General features: G+C 49.8%; 1 protein-coding gene, 1 non-coding gene and 3 pseudogenes across 2 annotated transcripts in view; all 5 read left to right on the forward strand.

Moving 5' to 3' along the window:
- LOC143962780 (uncharacterized) overlaps positions 1-17,768 on the forward strand; it is a 459,151-nt gene that overhangs the window by 329,724 nt on the left and 111,659 nt on the right. The window lies entirely within an intron of this gene.
- Positions 13,478-13,596, forward strand: LOC143965309 (5S ribosomal RNA; annotated as a pseudogene).
- On the forward strand, positions 13,706-13,824 carry LOC143965437 (5S ribosomal RNA; annotated as a pseudogene).
- On the forward strand, positions 13,932-14,050 carry LOC143965430 (5S ribosomal RNA; annotated as a pseudogene).
- Positions 14,158-14,276, forward strand: LOC143965102 (5S ribosomal RNA). Its single transcript, XR_013271512.1, has one exon. It is a non-coding gene; the product is annotated as a 5S ribosomal RNA (ribosomal RNA).

The raw sequence follows: 17,768 nt of genomic DNA on the forward strand, positions 1-17,768 counted from the left end.
AACAACTTTGACCTACAGGTAAGCCTAGATTAAGGCTTACCTGTAGGTCCAAGCAATATCTTCTAAACCTATATGGTTTAGGAGATATTTGGCTGAAAATGGGCACCGCTGTCTACGGCGCATGCGCCGTAGACAGCGGCGCGCAGGCGCACTAAATGCGGCAAGTCCAAGAATGGATTTGCCTAATTTGTCGACTCCCGTGTGCATGCGCGGGAGTGACGTCATCGCGGCTTCGCCGAATGGCAGCGTCGGAGCTGCGAGACGCGACTCCCGTGCGCATGCGCGGGAGTGACGTCATCGCGGCTTCGCCGCTGTCATTGGTCGGAGCTGCGAGACGCCACCAGCAAGATGGACGCGGCGGACTACAGGGATCAGCGGCGACTTCGCTGGCTCCTGTGTCAGGTAAGTGACACATAATGAGCTACTATGCGATGCATAGTAGTCCATTATGCTTTACCTTTGCAGGGAAAAAAAGAGGAAGTAAACCCATCAGGGTTTACTTCCTCTTTAATATCACAGGAGCCTTTCATGGGGCCCCCTACTGACCCTGTGGCCCTTGGGCAGTGCCTAAGTGCATAATTGTCAGCATTTCAAAAATATTTTCAGGGACGCTTTTTTTACAAGTGCTATATTTAGAGTAGCTGACATCCTCTATGTCCCTCTATACATCACAATAGTAATTACAAAATTAAATAAGTACTAATAATGGGGCAGAACCAATATGAGGACTGTGAGATTTCCTTTAGTTGAACTGACAAAAGCATGCCCTATTCTAGAGCTGGTAACATTGAGGATATTCAGTATTCATTTTAAAGAACGGTTTTTGTGGGTAAGAGGCATTGGGAAGGAGTATGGATGGTATAAAAGTGGGAAGTATGTGCAGGTGAGGGAGAGGAATGTGGAGGGTCTAACAGTGGGCACTATGCACATGAGAGGAGTGCAGAGGGTATGGCAGAAGGCACTATGTACAGGAGAGGAGTGTGAAGGGTATGACAGTGGGCAGTATGCACAGCAGAGGAGTATAGAGTGTATGACATTGGGCACTATGTATAAGAGAAGAGTGTGGAGGGTATGACAGTGAGCAATATGTACAGGGGTGTGGAAGGTATGACAGTGGGCACTATGTACAGGAGAGAAGTGTGGAGAGTAGGACAGTAAGCAGTAATTACAGGAGAGTAGTGTGGAGGGAGGGTATGATGGTGGGCACTATGTATAGGCGAGGAGTATGGAGGGTATGACAGTGAGTAGTATGTACAAGAGAGCAGGGCCGGTGCTACCACTAGGCGAACTAGGCAGGCGCCTAGGGCGCCCAGCCACTGGTGTTTCTACTCCCTCTCTCCCTCAGCAACTGCCGCTCTGCTCTCGGGTCCCTCCATACAGTATCAAAGGCGCCAGTGCAGCGGTGGCGGGGTACTGTATCCATTAAGGAAAGGAAACATCCCATGTGCCGCTGCGCGCCCCTGATGATCATAGTGCCAATGAGTGTGACCTCGGTCACATCGTCACTGTCTCTGATGTTCCCTAGCGGCGGCAGTGAGAAGAGGAGGGGAGAGAGCCCGGGGAAAGAGCAGCATCAGCCAGCCTTGAAGTGCTTGCCTGCAGGCTGCAGGATACATAGAACCGGCCGGGGCAGATGAGATGGAAGCCCGGCTGCATATAGGTTCGGGATTGGTGCCATTTCACCGCCCTCCTCCCCCTGGACCATCGGGATCGTTTGTGAGAACAGACAGCAGCGCCGCTCTGCTCAGTGAGGTTACCAGAGCATCAGACAGGTAGTGGAAAAACAGCACTGAGTAACCTAAATTAAAAAATAAAAGGTTTTCTGCTGACAGGTTTATATTGTATTATGTACAGAGGGGGACAGAGGTGTGGGGGGTGGGCGCAGAGAAGAACTAAAGTGCTTGGGGGGGGGGGGGGGTTGGCAGAGGAGAAAAGATATGTGGGGGAAGGGGTTGGGGGGGTGCAGAAGAAAACATATGTGTGTATGTGGGGGAGGAGGTTACAGAGGAAAACAAAATTGTGTGTGTGTGTGTGTGTGGGGGGGAGGGGACAGAGGGGAACATATGTGTGGTGGGGGGGACAGAGGGGAACATATGTGTGGGGGGCAGAGGGGAACATATGTGTGGGGGGGGGCAGAGGGGAACATATGTGTGGGGGGCAGAGGGGAACATATGTGTGGGGGGGGCAGAGGGGAACATGTGTGTGTGGGGGGTAGAGGGGAACATATGTGGGGACAGAGGGGAACATATGTGTGGTGGGGGGGGGCAGAGGGGAACATATGTGGGGACAGAGGGGAACATATGTGTGGGGGGGGGCAAAGGGGAACATATGTGTGTGGGGGGACAGAGGGGAACATATGTGGGGACAGAGGGGAACATATGTGTAGGGGGGGGCAGAGGGGAACATATGTGTGTGGGGGGGACAGAGGGGAACATATGTGTGGGGGGGGACAGAGGGGAACATATGTGTGTGGGAGGGGGACAGAGGGGAACATGTGTGGGGGGACAGAGGGGAACAAATGTGGGGACGGGGGGGACATGTGTGGGGGGGACAAAGGGGAACATATGTGTGGGGGGGGGCAAAGGGGAACATATGTGTGTGGGAGGGGGACATAGGGGAACATATGTGTGGGAGGGGGACATAGGGGAACATATGTGGGGACAGAGGGGAACATATGTGTGGGAGGGTGACAGAGGGGAACATATGTGGGGACAGAGAGGAACATATGTGTTGGAGGGGGACAGAGGGGAACATATGTGTGGGGGGGGACAGAGGGGAACATATGTGGGGACAGAGGGGAACATATGTGTTGGAGGGGGACAGAGGGGAACATATGTGTGGGGGGGGACAGAGGGGAACATATGTGGGGACAGAGGGGAACATATGTGTGGGAGGGGGACAGAGGGAAACATATGTGGGGACAGAGAGGAACATATGTGTGGGAGGGAGACAGAGGGGAACATATTTGGGGACAGAGGGGAACATATGTGGGGACAGAGGGGAACATATGTGTGGGAGGGGGACAGAAGGGAACATATGTGTAGGAGGGGGACAGAGGGGAACATATGTGTGGGAGGGGGGCAGAGGGGAACATATGTGTGGGAGGGGGACAGAGGGGAGCATATGTGTGGGGGGGGCACAGAGGGGAACATATGTGTGGGAAGGGAACAGAGGGGACCCCCATTATGAGGGGTTGCCAACAAACCTGACCCAACTTCTCTGATCTGTACACCCACTGATCCCATTATGAGGGGTTCCCAAAATCCCTGTGCTAAGATCCCAGGACTGTACACCACCCTCTGCCCATTATGAGGGGGTTCCCATGAGCGCTGTGCTGAGATTCCCAGGTCTGTTCTCCCCAAACACATGCTGAGTTCCAGGGTCTGTAAACCCGCTCATCCCATTATGAAGTGTTCCCACCAACCATGTGCTGAGTTTCCAGGTCTGCACACCTGCTGGGCATATTATGAGGCATTCCAACAATCCCTGTGCTGAGTTCCCAGGTCTGCACACCCACTCTGCCCATTATGAGGGGTTCCCACCAAACCTGTCCCAAGTTCCCAGGTCTGTAAACCCACTGATCCCATTATGAGGGCTTCCCAAAATCCCTGTGCAGAGTTCACGGGTCTGTACACCACCTCTGCCCATTATGAGGGGTTTCCCATGAGCCCTGTGCTGAGATTCCCAGGTCTGTACACCTGCTGGGCCCTTTATGAGGCATTCAAACAATCCCTGTGCTGAGTTCCCAGTTCTGTACACCCACTCTGCCCATTATGATGGGTTCCCACCAAACCTGACCCAAGATCCCTGATCTGTACACCCACTGATCTCATTATGAGGTGTTCCCAAAATCCCTGTGCAGAGTTCACGCCTCTGTACACCACCTTTGCCCATTATGAGGGGGTTCCCATGAGCCCTGTGTTGAGATTCCCAGGTCTGTACACCTGATGGGCCCATTATGAGGGGTTCCCCCCAAACATGTGCTGAGTTCCCGGGTCTGTAAACTCATCCCATTATGAGGTGTTCCCACCAACCATGTGCTGAGGTCCCAGATCTGTACACCTGCTGGGCCCATTATGAGGCATTCCAACAATCCCTGTGCTGAGTTCCCAGGTCTGCACACCCACTCTGTCCATTATGAGGGGTTCCCACTAAACCTGACCCAAGTTCCCAGGTCTATACACACAGTGATCCCATTATGAGGGGTTCCCAAAATCCCTGTGCCTAGATTACAGGTATGTACACCACCTCTGCCCATTAGGAGGGGTTACCATGAGCCCTGTGCTGAGATTTCCAGGTCTGTAAATTTGCTGGGCCCATTATGAGGCATTCCAACAATCCCTGTGCTGAGTTCCCAGGTCTGTACACCCACTCTGCCCATTAGGAGGGGTTCCCACCAAAACTGTCCCAAGTTCCCTGGTCTGTAAACCCACTGATCCCAATATGGAGGGGTTCCAAAAATCCCTTTGCCGAGTTCACGGGTCTGTACACCACCTCTGCCCATTATGAGGGAGTTCCCATGAGCCCTGTGCTGAGATTCCCAGGTCTATACACCTGCTGGGCCCATTATGAGGCATTCAAACAATCCCTGTGCTGAGTTCTCAGGTCTGTACACCCACTCTGCCCATTATGATGGGTTCCCACCAAACCTGACCCAAGATCCATGATCTGTACACCCACTGATCTCATTATGAGGGGTTCCCAAAATCCCTGTGCAGAGTTCTCGCCTCTGTATACCACCTTTGCCCATTATGAGGGGGTTCCCACCAGCCCTGTGTTGAGATTCCCAGGTCTGTACACCTGCTGGGCCCATTATGAGGGGTTCCCCCCAAACACGTGCTGAGTTCCCGGGTCTGTAAACTCATCCCATTATGAAGCGTTCCCACCAACCATGTGCTGAGGTCCCAGATCTGTACACCTGCTGGGCCCATTATGAGGCATTCCAACAATCCCTGTGCTGAGTTCCCAGGTCTGTACACCCACTCTTTCCATTATGAGGGCTTCCCACCAAACCTGTCCCAAGTTCCCTGGTCTGTACACCCACTGATCCCATTATGAGGGGTTCCCAAAATCCCTGTGCCGAGTTCATGGGTCTGTACACCACCTCTGCCCATTATGAGGGGGGTTTCCATGAGCCCTGTGCTGAGATTCCCAGGTCTGCAAACATGCTGGGTCCATTATGAGGCATTACAACAATCCCTTTGCTCAGTTCCCAGGTCTGTACACCCACTCTACCCATTAGGAGGTGTTCCCACCAAACCTGACCCAAGTTCCCTGGTCTGTATACTCACTGATCTCATTATGAGGGGTTCCCAAAATCCCTGTGCCGAGTTCCCAGGTCTGTACACCCACTCTGCCCATTATGATGGTTTCCCACCAAACCTTTCCCAAATTCCATGGTCTGTAAACCCACTGATCCCATTAGGAGGGGTTCCCATGAGCCCTGTGCTAAGATTCCCAGGACTGAAAACCTGCTGGGCCCATTATGAAGCATTCCAACAATACCTGTGCTGAGTTCTCAGGTCTGTATACCCACTCTGTTTATTATGATGGGTTCCCACCAAAACTGTCCCAAGTTCCCTGGTCTGTAAACCCACTGATCCCATTATGAGGGGTTCCCAAAATCCCTGTGCTGAGTACAATCTCCTACAACTGACTGCAAGCTCTATTTAAAAAAGAGCAAGATAGTTAGCTATATAGGTGGATATAGCGGTGTATACTGGGTTCAGAGCACGCACAATCTCCTACAACTGACTGCAAGCTCTATTAAAAAAGAGAAATATAGCTAGCTATATAGGTGGATATAATGGTGTATACTGCGGTCAGGGCACGCAGACAACAACCACTACAGAAGAGCAAGAACGCAAAATCGGCCGATAACGATCGGTGTATACTGTGTTGAAGGTACACAGAACACCCACTAACTCCTACAGACGCCAACACACTACACAAGGCCGCCGCGCTGGCGGCCTTATATAGTGTGGGGCATGTACTACACAGCCTGAGCTATGATTGGCCACAGGCATCCTGCCTGTGGCCAATCATGGTTCTCCTCGCTGCCGGCGCTGTGATTGGCCAAGCATGCGGGGTCACAGTGCATGCTTGGCCAATCATGAGCCAGCAATGCACTGCAATGGCGCAGTGCATTGTGGGCCGTGAGCGCCACACGAATTTGGCGCAAACGACCCATAACGTTCGGAATTCGCCGAACAGGCGAACAGCCGACGTTTTATTCGAACGTATGTTCGACACGAACACGAAGCTCATCCCTAGTGAGGAGTGGGTCTGTGGGGGGGCAGCACAGCATAGTACATTACACGGGGGGGGGGGAAATAGCACAGTACATTACATGGTTGGCACAACACATTACATGGTGGATACAGCACATTTAATGGTGGGCAAAGCACAGCAAATTACATAGTGGGCACAGCACATTACATGGTTGGCACTGCCCAATACAGCACATTACAAGGTAGGCACAGCACATGACATGGTTGGCACAGCACTTGACATGGTTGGTACTGCACAACACAGAAAATACACAAAGTGGGCATAGGACCTAATATGGTGGGCACATCAGATGACATGGCGGGCACAGCTAAGCACATTACATGGTGGGCACTGCACATGGCATAGTGGGCACTGCACAGCACATGACAGGTGGGCACTGCATGACACCACATGACATGATGAGCCCTGCACAACACAGCACATTGCATGGTGGTCACAACACAGCACAAGGTGGGCACAGGACCTTATATGGTGGGCACAGCACATGGCATGGCGGGCACAGCTGAGCACATTACATAGTGAGAACTGCACATTACAAGTGGGCACTGCACAGCAATTTACATGGTGGGCACTGTACATAACCTGGTGGGCACTGCATGACACATCACATTACATTGTGGGCACTGCATGGCACAGCACATTACATGGTGGGCACAACACATTACATGGTGGGCACTGCATGGCATAGCACATTTCATTGTGGGCAATGCAACTGCACATTACATGTTAGGAATGGCATATTACATGGTGGGCACTGCTGAACAGCACAGCACATTACACAGTGGGCACAACACACTACATTCTGAGCACAACACATGGCAGGGTGGGCCCAGAACAGCACATGACAAGGTGGGAACTGCACATGATGTGGTGGGCACTGCATGGAACAGCACATTACATGGTGGGATCACTGCATGGCACAGCACATGACATGGTGGACACGGCAAATTATATAGTGAGAAGTGCAATGCACAGCATATGACATGGTGGGCACTGAATGGCACAGCACATGACATGGTGGGCATTGCACATGACATGGTGGGCACTGCATGGCACATGACATGGTGGGCACTGCATATTACATGGCAGGCACTGCATGGTGCATGGTACATCACATGACATGGTGGGCACAGCACATTACATGGTGGGAACAGCACATGACATGGTGGGCACTGCAAGGCACAGCATGACATAGTGGGTACTGCAAGGCACAGCACGACATAGTGGGCACTGCACATCACATGAAGAGCAATGCAATGCACAGCACATTACATGGAGGGCACTGCAATGTACAGCACATGGCATGGTGGGCACTGCACATTACATTGTGAGCACTGCAATGCACAGCAAATTACATACTGGGCACAGCACATTACATGGGGGCACTGCAATGCACATGACATGGTGGGCACAGCATGACATGGTGGGCACTGCACATGACAAGGTGGGCACTGCACATTACATAGTGGGCACTGCATTGCACAGCACATGACATGGTGGGAACTGGGTACAAGAGAGCACATGACATGGGGGGAATCAGCAGTGTATCCCCTAGCACAATAATTACACAACACCTCCCTAACAAATTTACTAACCTTATGTCAACAGCATGGGAGATGTCCTTCCTCCCGAGCTCCTGCTGGTTAGGCCAACATTAGCGCCCCTCCCCCAGACAACTCCCAAACACAGAGGATCTGTGTGAGTGTAACTAGTGATGGGAAGTACGGATCTTTAAAGTGAATCGGTTCATTTCGAACTTCTCACTGAAATGAACCGATTCAATGAATCGGTTCTTCGGTTCACTTGCTGAGTCTACTGACAAGCAAGTGAACCGAAGCTCTGATTCAACCACATTAAATGATTAAAATCAGAAGAGTGATTCACACAGAAGGTTGGCAGGTCCTGGGGACGTTTACTTTGATTTAGTTGATTGGAGCAGAGCACAAGCCTATTGTTGTCACATTAGCTCAGTGTCATGAATTTTGGTGATACACAAACAGCTGTGTTAGGCTGGGTTCACACTTGTGCGATGCGGGAACCCTCCGATTCCACTACGGGTTCCTGAATCGCACCCGACTCGCACGACAGTTTACAATGACATATGCAAACTGCTGGGGAGTGTCATACAATGTTAATGACACCCCCATTTCAGCTCGCATGTCGCACTGCAAAAGTGTCAGTTTGGACATGAATCGGATTGCTTGGGTGCCATGCGATACGATTCTGCTGCGGACCAAAAAAAGGGTCCTGTGCGAGTTTAGTCCAAATGCGATACGATTTCAGCCATACTATCTGTATGGCTGAAATCGCATTGCACGGACATCGCCTGTGATTTGCACTGCAGTGCAAATCACATGCGATTTTGCACGATGCAGCAGTGTGAACTGGCCCTGAGCCTAGGTTTCCGCAAATTTGATGGATAGCAATGTTAACTATGAAGTTGCCCCAGAATGCAGTTCACATGCACACAAACCCCGCTTTTCATTTAGGCTCTGTTTCCACTTGTGCAACTTGTCCTGCGACTTGGGACTGCAAAGTTGCATGACAAGAAGTACCCGATTTCCAATGAGTACCATTCATATCTGTGCGACTTCAAGTCACAGCAACTTCAAAATAGTCCCTGCACTACTTTGGTCCCATTTTAATGTGACTCGAGGTCCCTGAGGCCGCGTACACACGGGCGGATTGTCTGCCCAACTTAGTCCGCTGAACCGTGTTTCAGCGGACAATCCGCTCGTGTTTGGGCTTCAGCGGACTTTTTCAGCGGACAGTCTGGCGGACTAAGTCTTTCGGAATTTCCGTAATTTTGTCCGTCCAAACTTGGTTTTGTCCGTCCAAACTTGGTTTCAGCGGACAGTCCGCTCGTGTGTAGGCAAGTTGGACGGACTAAGTATGGCGCATGCTCAGAGAGGATTTACACGGCCGAAGGTTGCATTGCAGTGTATTGGATGTCATTTTTCTAGTCCCGTCGTACGTGCTGTACACGTCATCGCGCAAGCTTTCAACAGACTGTCTGTTCATCGTGTGTGGTCAAGTCCGTTCATTCAAATGTTGGACGGACTGTCTGTCGGATTGTCTGACGAACTTAGTTGGCCAGACAATCCGCCTGTGTGTACGCGGCCTAAACCTCCAGAATACACAGGCATTGCTTCCAGTCGCGGCAGAATCATGCAACTTTCAGGCTTTTTAGGCTAACGCAGCCTGAAAGTTGCACAATTCTGCCGCAATTTTGATGCGACTTTAAAGCAATGCCTGTGTATTCCGGAGGTCTATGGATCTCAAGTTGCATCAAAGTGGGACCAAAGTAGTGCAGGGACTACTTTGAAGTTGCACAGATATGAATAATACTCATTGGAAATCATAGAGTACAAAGTCGCAGGACAAGTTGCACAAGTGGAAATGGAGCCTAAATGAAAAGTGGGTTTTTGTGCATGTGAACTGCATTCTGATGGGCCAACTTCACAGTTAACATTGATAGCCATCAGATTTGCCCATAGCCTTTACAGCGCATACGCAGTAATGATGATCAGATTTTACTACCACTACCATGGGCGAAGTACCCCTGGTAGTAAAATTCAATCGTTAAGGCTATTTTCACACTTGTGCGACTTGAAAGTCAAGTGCTTTTGCCATGATTTTTGCCATGACTTGAAGCAATGTCTGTGTAATCTTGAGGTCTCTGCCACAAGTCGCATCAAAGTAGTACAAAAACTACTTTGAAGTCGCACAGATATGAACTGAACTCGTAGGAAATCACGGGTTATGACTTGTCATGTGACTTTGCAGTCTCAAGTCGCACGAGTGTGAAAGGGCCTTAGGCTGTCCGTACCACCTTATCACTGCTGCTACCTCATTGGTTTAGTGTATTGTTTTACTGGTGGTGACTTGTGGTTCTTTCAGTGTTCTGGGTTCTAAAAACTGATATGATTCTTTAACTCGGTAATTTGTATGATTCTTTAACTCGGTAACTTGTATGATTCTTTAACTTTGTAACTTGTATGATTCTTTGACTAGGTAACTTGTATGATTATTTAACTCAGTGTACTGTGTACTCCTGACTCTTGTTTTAAGTTTGTATCCAGTTCCTGAGCGTCACTGTGCTGTGAGTCAGCTGATTGGTTGCAGGGAGGGGCCGAGGTCTCTCACTCTAGGATCATATTACCAGGCCTGCTCTACTGTGTACTGAATGCATAGTGAACTGTTTCAAACGAATCAGTTCACTCAGATGAATCGATTCATCCAGTTCACTGAAAAGAATCGATTCAAAAGAACGATTCGTTCATGAACTGGACATCACTAAGTGTAACAGATCTTGTGATAGGAGTCAGACATCTGCAGAAACAAGCCTTGGCTGCAGTGACTAACACTTGTCTCCTCCATGTGTGCAGTGGAGGCACACAGATATTGATAAACCACTGGCATGGGCCTATATTGAGGGAGGGGCCTGGAGCTGCAGCTCCACAAGACCCTATGTTAATCCGGCCCTGTATGTTTGCAAGGGTAATGGTTCGGCCCGCGTAGAAGCCTTTTAGATAGAGGAACCTGCCTTCTTTATCGGATTGCATGTTGGTGTACTGGAATGGACAATTTTTGTGTATCAGAATGGCCACACCCTTTGTTTTGGCTAATGGGTTCGTAGCATGGTATACTATAGGGAAATGGCGACTAAACAGTTAAGGAATGGCATTAGAGCGGAAGTGAGTTTCTTGAAGGAATACAATATTGGCTTTGTGTTTCTGCATCTCAAGGAGGGTTTGGGAGCATTTTTCCGGGGTATTCAAGCCTTTGACATTCAGTGATATAATTTTTGCAGTTAGACTGGTGGCCAGCTTGGTGGCACTATTACGCTTGAGTGGCATGGCTGATACAAGTAGCTAGATTTACTTAGGTAGGATAGGTGTCAAATAGGGGAGTCTGACTCAGGAGCAGAATTGTGGTTTTGGAGGTAACGCTAAAAGGCTCTCAAGAGCCTATTGGAGGGGGTTCTAGTAAAAAGTCGCAGGTATGGGGATGGGGGAACGAGGTGGGTTAAGGGGAGTGTCTTGTGTATCGGTGGTGTCTCTCACCCCTTGATAGGAGGGAGGGAGATACTGCGTGGGTTATACCAATGAAAGTCAGTGGTATACTATGTAATCGTGTTAATGAAAGTGTGGTTACGACCACTGTGTGGGAGGTGACCGGTCTATTGAGAAGATAGATATTCGTTAACTACCAAATATGTCGATTCTGTCCTTCCCACCCTCAGCCCAAACAAAATTTTTCGGTATATAGGCGAGGATGTGGCTCTAATAGCCTTAGAATCCGGAAACAGTAAGGGATGGGAAATAAAGAGTGTTCTAAGGCTTGTGAGGGAGTGGGATGTTTATCCCAGAGCGTGTGGAAACCGATGACCTTTTTCTTAAATAGTTTGTGTGTCTGCATGTTAGAGTGAATGATGTGGAGGGATGTTCGTTTGCGCGTACCGAGAAAGGGCCAATGTCACCTTAAGTCAGTCGGTTGAAACATGTGAATCAAAAAACAAATAACAGATGCATCATAGTAACTTTTAGAACCATAACTATAACCAAAAAATAAAAAGGAAAAGAAAAAACAGCCGTCCAGAATTCAGCTGGGCGGTATTATCTCGTAGAAGAGCTTGATCTCTGGGCACATGTATATAGAAGCCTGTCAGGTGGACGAGCCTGGTTCCGCAAGAAAGCCATAGGTAAGCAGTCCCCAGATAACAGTAATATCTAGCTTCAGTAAACGTAACCTGTGAACCTTAGGGACAAGGGGATCCTCTGCAGTGCCTATGGAGCCCATTCGAGCGGTGTCCTACTTGTAGGCTAATCCACCGTCGCATGGGTGTCCCGGAGCTCTCGTGAGACGACAGGTCTAGCGGTCCCTGCGTGCTCTGCGAGGTAGCGGGGCCGAAGTTGGGCTCGTCTGTGGGTGGCGGGGTCGGTGTCCCCCAAGTGGTCTGAAGGTGGATGGCGACCTATGTCTGCGAGATCTGGACAGTTGAGTTTCCATGAGATCTTCAGTGCTGCGGGTGTTGGGTGAAATGTGGACCCGAAAATCAGCATACCAATTAGGTACTTCAACCAGTGGCAGGTCCAGCGTTTTTCAGAAGGTTTCTAGATCTTCTGGCACTTTTAAGATGGCAGTGCGGCCCTGGTAAGAGGCTTGCAGAGCGAACAGAAACTTCCAGCAATAGCGGATGTCTCTCTGCCTCAGCACGTCAAGTAATGGGCGCAAGTCTCTTCGATATTTCAGCGTGATCGCCGAAAGATCCTGATATATCTGGATCGAATGGCCTTCAAATGTCAGGTTCGGATCGCTCCTAGTTTTTTTAGGAACCTATTCTTTGAGGGTATAGTCGTTAAAATAACAGATGACATCCTGTGGGGGATCAGAATCTTTGCCCTTAGGCCTAAGGGCTCTATGTATCCGCTCCATAGCTATAGGTGTACCGGAGGGTCGGACTAGCAGCTGGTTGAATATGGATGTGACCGCTGGGAGGATTTGCTCGGGCTCGATCGACTCCGGGAGGCCTCTAATCCTCAGATTGTGTCTTCGTCCCCTATTGTCGATATCTTCGACATGGCGCTGGAGGTCTCTGAGCCGCCAGGTGTGTGTGTCGACTTTGCCTTGAGCCATCTGCAATTCATGCTGTTGTTGCGCCGCCATTAGCTCCATGGAGTTTACTCTCCCTATGATTGCTTGTATCTCGTGGCTGAGGTCCGAGATGGCCGTGGTCAGAGTGCTCTTTATATCGGCCGCGACAGTCCTCAGGTCGTGGATATTTAGTTGTTGGTGATGGGGAGATGGGATGTGGTTAGCGGTGGGAGAACAGGCCGCCATGTCGGCCCCCTGGTTCCTGAAGAGATCCAGTATTGTCTGAGTATTACGGGATCCCAGGTCCCTTGGTGAGCGGGATCTAGATGCAGAGGGTCCGCATGAGGAGGTCCCCATGATGTGACAGTGTTTTTCAGGTAAAATCCTCTGTGATTGATCTTTTTTAGGCTGAGGTAAGACGGAGCAAAAAGCTTAAGCAGCCATCCTCTCTCTCTAGGCAAGCCACGCCCTCCCGGCATTTTTATTTTAATATGTTGTTGACGTCGACGACCTGTTTTATTTTTCTGCTTGTTTGCCGAGGTGACCATCTTGGCGTTTGTCAAGAGGGTTGAGAGTGGCCTGCAAGATTGCCTACAGCCACATCACCCTGAATGCACCCGATCTTGTCTGATCTTGAATGCTAAGCAGGGTCAGGCTTGGTTAGTACCTGGATGGGAGACCGACTGGGAATACCAGGTGCCATAGGCTTTTTTTTTAATATGTTTTTGGCGTCGACGACCTGTTTTATTTTTCTGCTTGTTTGCCGAGGTGACCATATTGGCGTTTGTCAAGAGGGTTGAGAGTGGCAAGCAAGATCGCCTACGGCCCCATCACCCGAAATATGCCTGATCTCGTCTGATCTCGGATGCTAAGCAGGGTTGTGCATGCTTAGTACCTGGATAGGAGACTGCCTGGGAATACCAGGTGCTGTAGGTATTTTTTAATATGTTTTTGACATCGACTACCTGTTTTATTTTTCTGCTTGTTTGCTAAGATGACCATCTTGGCGTTTGTCAAGAGGGTTTAGAGTGGCAAGCAAGTTCGCCTACGGCCACATCACCCTAAATGCTCCTGATCTCGTCTGATCTCGGATGCTAAGCAGGGTCAGGCCTGGTTAGTACCTGGATGGGAGACCACCTGGGAAAACCATGTGCCGTAGGCTTTTTTTAATATGTTGTTGGCGTCGACGACCTGTTTTGTTTTTCTGTTTATTTGCCGAGGTGACTATCTTGGCGTTTTTCAAGAGGGTTGAGAGTGGCCAGCAAGATTGCCTACGGCCACATCACCCTAAATGCGCCCGATCTCGTCTGATCTCGGATGCTAAGCAGGGTTGGGCATGGTTAGTACCTGGATGGGACACCGCCTGGGAATACCAGGTGCCGTAGGCTTTTTTTTTATTTGTGCTCAGAGACTCTTATAACAATGATGAAATGGGAATAACAGATACTGAAAGAAAGTGACCTGAAGTTGTGCCGTGGTCACCTCCGGAAACATCCTAAAGGGCAGGGAGGAACCGAGGCTGTCTTATAACAGTGAGGCTCCTCCCACAAATGACGGCGGGCCTACGTTCCGCCTCCCCACTTGTCCTCAGAGACTCTTATAACAATGATGAAATGGGAATGACAGCTACTGAAAGAAAGTGACCTGAAGGTGTGCTGTGGTCAGTATGCCTAAAAGGGGGCAAAAAGTACAACAGACAGGGAGATGAAAATACAAAGTTTATTCAACCTGAACCAATCAATCAGTCGAATGAAGAAACACTTGGGACATCTCTGTTACCGGCTCCGGGATATACCTGGCATAGCATTAAGACCTCCACCTACCCAATCTCTTATTGATATGCACGGGGACCCCCTGAGGTGAAACTGCAGAGGCTGCCCCGATCCTAAAGGAGTGACCCGAGTAGGACTTGGGGTTGAGCCCCAAACTCCCTAAAAGTGTGCGGCAGTATTTGATGAAAAGTGATGATGTGAGCGGGGCCCCGTTAAAGGGCAAAAGAGGACCATCCCTGGGTTGTCCTGCCAACTGGAGCAACAACAGATCAAAAACCATGACCGGGCACCGAATTGATCTTGAAAAACCTGATATCTGTGCCGGACCCAATCTGTTGCGTCTTACAAACCTCTAAATGTAATAAAAAATTATCAGGATACCTAACTAATTGATTAATGGACAACGTGCTAGACCCAGCCCCGGTACAAGCAAATTCCCCTGGCCTAAGAAAACCATAGAGGGACAAATAAATTGCCGCCATTTGCACCAGACTAGTTAAAACCCCGAAAGGAGATCTAGATAACGTGACCGACAAGGCCCGGAAAATGTCCCCGGTGATAGGAAACCTATTGCTGGGGCTCGGCGAGCTACCCTTCTGAATACCCCTCAGAACCGCCTTGAACGCATGAGTCGCAAACACCAAGGGTCTGCCGGGATATTGTAAAGAGAAAAAATACTGCACGCCCGCCAAGTAACCCCTGATTGTGCCGTGAGATAACCCGAGCTGAGAATGACAGTAAGCTACAAACACTAAAATGTACCGCACGTCCAAACAATCCGACCTGGGGAACAGGGTACGAAACGTCTGAAAAGCTTTCCAAGCTGTGTGGTAAGCCCGCCTGGTGTTGATGGACAGAGACCTGTCGATCATCCCCAATGCGCCTGTCAAGTGCAACCCTAATCCATCTTCAGAAGTGAAAACTGCGGGGAGGGGGTCGCCGATACGTCTGCGTCCGGAACCTGCCGGAAAAAAGATGAAAAATCAAACCGGGACAGAGCATCCGCTGCAGAATTTTGCACGCCACTAATAAACCTGCAGGGTATGTGAAACCTAAAATTAAGTGACAACCAAGTGAGCCTGCATAAAAAAAGACATGATGAGCAAGGAACTAGACCTGCCTTTATTGATGACCTCCTAAATTGCCTGATTGTCCGTGAAACACGTGACAGTATTGCCCGTCCATAAATGTCCCCAAACCTGGGCTGCCGCCACTATGGGGTCAATCTCAAATAATGCCGACATCTGAAAGAACCTGGGAATCATGCCACATTCTTCTGACTATGCCCCGCCAGCCAATGCGTATCAAAAATGGCTGCATAACCTTTAGAGGCGGCGGTATCGGTAACTACTTGCAAAGAAGACAACGACACTGCTGGGATAAACATGGAAATTCCGTTCCAGTGATGGAGGAACTTATCCCACATGTGCAAATCGGACAAAGCTGCGGAATCTAAAATGACCCTAGAATCCGAGTCCGGGGCCATTGGTAGCAAAGCCAGCAACTGGGAAATGAAGGACCTGCCCTGAGGAATGATCCTCATGGCAAAGTTCAACATGCCCAGTAACGACTGCAAATCCTTCCTAGTAGCGGCCTGGGAAATTAGAAACCCATGGATCCGCTCTCTGATCCTGACCAACTTATCCTCCGGCAGGCTGGTCCTGCATGGCCTGGGAGTCCAGAACGATACCAGAAAGCTCAGAGTGGTAGCCGGGCCCTCCATTTTTTTGTCTGCCAATGGAACATTGAGAGCGGAAAAAACAGCTACCAACTTCTGAAGATCCGAAGGTACCTGACCCTCACTCTCAATCAGAAGGTAGTCATCCAGGTAATGAATAACCTCCTGACAATGCTCCTTCTGCTTGGGAATCCAATTGAGCGCCTCCGCAAACACATTAAAAAGCCAAGGACTACTTCTAGACCCAAAGGTAAGCTTGGTGGCAAAATAATACAAATCCCTCCATTTGACCCCATGCCACCGCCAAAGCGCTGGCTGAATAGGAAGGAGCTTAAAAGCATCAGAAATATATGCTTTAGACAGCCAAGCATTCCTTCCTGCACAGATGATGCGTTGGATAGCTAAATCCACTGATGCGTACTTCAGTGAAAATTCCTCAGAGGGAACCAGGGAATTCAAGCTAGGCACTACTGAACAATGAGGCGCAGACAAGTCATAAATTAACCTTAATTTATTGGAGAATTTCCCCCTGACCAACCCCAAAGGGTTGACCCTCCACTCGTGAAACGGAGGTGTGGAAAAGGGGCCGATGACGAACCCCTTCCCCAGCTCCGATTGAAGCAGCCGATCCACCGCTTCCATGTCTGTGCCTGCGGACAATAAATTCTTGCACTCAAAGGTGCCCTGCGGTAAGGTGATGAGCCCATATGAAACCCGTGTGAAACCCTCCACCAAGAATTGCCGTAAAGAGGGAGACAGATGAAACTCCAAAAAGGCCTGTAAAACCAAGGCGTTGATCCGGCTTAGTCAGGAAGATTTCCCCTGCTTGAGTGAACACAATGATTTGGGATGTGCCCTAAAGCAGCTGGCACAGACATGAAGGAGACGACACTGGCTGTAATTACATGAACCCTGATTGAAATTGTTACAGACCTGCGATTTCCCCAAAAACTGAATAGGGCGGCCCAGTTTATCAAAAGAAGTGGAAAGCCCTGGGGAAGGTAAAACACCAGAGAGGCCCCTGGAAGTGCCCCGCACTGATGGGGGACCCATGAGAAGGCACCAGTAAGTAGTATGTGCTGAGGACTGGCCAGTGGCGCAGACTGGGGACCTCAACCCAGCAAAATGCTGACAAAAAAGTTCAGTGTCCACCTTGCTCCAGTCAGTTGTGACCTGGTGCTGAGCGAACACCGCCCCTGCTTTAGCTGAAAAGGACTGATGATAATCGTAAAATGCCGACCCACCATACTTCTCTCCCAACTCCACCACACTTCTATCCCAACTCCACCACCGCGTACAAATATAGGTCAAGCTCCTCCCCTTTCTGAGGACTGACTGAGCAAACCACATCCCTGAAGATGCTAAAGGCTAACAAGAAATCAGGGATGGAAAGTTTGCGACGGAGCCTATGGTCCATGGTCTTGGCTACC

Source organism: Lithobates pipiens, unplaced genomic scaffold (assembly GCF_037356315.1).
Source record: "Lithobates pipiens isolate NorthernLeopardFrog02 unplaced genomic scaffold, aLitPip1_a1.2 Scaffold_8, whole genome shotgun sequence".
NCBI classification, from domain to species: domain Eukaryota; kingdom Metazoa; phylum Chordata; class Amphibia; order Anura; family Ranidae; genus Lithobates; species Lithobates pipiens.